A 2,065-nucleotide genomic window follows, 5' to 3' on the forward strand; every position below is an offset into this window, starting at 1 on the left:
TTCTTACTAGTCTGTCTTCATCTGGTATCTCAGCTGAAACCTGTCCAGCATGGGTGACCATACTGGTATTTAAAATACCCATGGATTAACTTCCAGAATCACAGTAACACACAAGCCACCAAAGTATGTCAAACTGACAGACGAGTGGTGGTGGCTTAGAGAGTGGCTGGTGGGTTCGAACTTCTGACCTTGTATTTATCAGTCCAGTATCTATCCTATAACATCACATCAGGGCCTATATGTATAGATATAGATAGAAATATAATTTGTTACTTATGTCAGCTGGACGCCTGTATTGACTCATGTCATTGACTGTGGAAAGTTTAATGTCTTCCCAAAGATTCCTGCAAGTTCTTGGGGACTGGGTTCCTTATAGGTTCAACCTCCTTCCTATCATGAATTACTTCAGTTCAGTGTCAGCTCACAATCTCCAATTTGTGTGGTTACTGTCCTGTACTAACTCTCAGGTGGAACTAACTTTTTCTCTTAATTTCTATCAAAACAAAATCAAGTGGCAAAATCAACCAAAAGAAAACAAACAAAAATTTATCTTCACTCATGGCAACTGCAAATGTGGCAGAATTTGCATCAAAACAATACAAAGAATTTAAAAATTGAGCATAACTATTTCTACTCTAAAATAATCCCTTAACTATTTCTAGAAATGGAAGATCGCTTCTGACCATGTTATAGTTCTCTCTCTCTCTCTTCTCATTCCCTCATTCTTTTGTTTCTCATATATTATGATCTTCTCTACCTTTTTTGCAGCTAGTCATACATCCTCAGCCATCTAACTAACGCTTTATGGAAATTTAGTTTATATTCTCAAGATTAGCTTTCCCACTTCAAATGGCTAATTAAATTATTTTCTCAAAGTTTCCCGCTTAAGACAAATTCAGAAGCCAGTTGTTGAAAAAGATGACATTTTTATGTCAATAGAAGGGTGAAGGTAATTTTTCAAGGTTTTTTTTTTTTTCACATTTCACAATTTTAAAAAGTTAATAATCAAACTTTCAACATAATTTAATGACAATAAATTAATCTTCTATTGTAGAGTTCTGGTGTGGCACTGTAGGATAAGCGCTGGACTGCTAACTACAAGGTTGGCAAATCAAACCCATCAGCCACTCCTCAGAACTCCTATACAGGATCTCTATGAGCCAGAACCGACTCAATGGCACTCAACAGCAAAATGTGGCTTCAAAGTTGATCCAGAACTAACACTTGTTAAACCAGTTAGAAATTATTTTTAAAATTTGCAGTCTTATTAGACTTACAGTAATGGATATGAACTCTGAACCATTTTTGCAGACACTCAGCCATTGTATTCAGGAGATGATTTCAACTATGATTACAAAGTGGAGGGTTTGTGAAAGCTGAGAATCTCTTACACTTGTTATCAAGTGTACATAAAAATGTACATTGAATGTTATCAAGAAACAAAGGAAGGCTTGGTTTTGCCTTTCTTCAAAAGATATCACATTCAATTTCTGTGCTGATATTGGTTGTGAGGATGAAGAATGCCAGTTTAGGGTTTGAGGAAGGAAATGAAAATAAATTCTGGTTCATAATTTCTTCTTATGAACAGGCTGCTACTGCCATCTGGGGGACATTCTTTCTGTTTCCTTCAAGAAAGCCAAACCTGTTTGTCAGATGAATGAATCCCGTTTATGTTTTCCTTGTCATTTCCACACAGGAAGAAGACTTTTAAACTCTCTGTCAATGAAATCATAAAGCATTCCAGATGACTCCAAGTTCCCTTCACATGGAAATACATTACTTCACAGACTTTTTGAGAGCTGCAGATAAACCAGAAGATAACCATACTAAGGTTTCTGTGTCCTACAAATTTAAGCTTTCAATAGCAGAAGAAAGCCCAAATTTCTAAAGCAAAATTTATTTGGCCTCAATTAAGAATTTATTGTAATCTTTTTCCTAAATGTGCTGACATTAAGTGACACAGAAAAACAATGTGCTGATATAAACATGTTAGTAATTTCATCAATTGAAATGAGCTAATACATTTCAATTGTACATGGATAACCAAAAGTGCTTTCTTAAGTTG

This window comes from Chrysochloris asiatica, unplaced genomic scaffold, assembly GCF_000296735.1.
Source record: "Chrysochloris asiatica unplaced genomic scaffold, ChrAsi1.0 scaffold00129, whole genome shotgun sequence".
In the NCBI taxonomy this organism is placed as follows: domain Eukaryota; kingdom Metazoa; phylum Chordata; class Mammalia; order Afrosoricida; family Chrysochloridae; genus Chrysochloris; species Chrysochloris asiatica.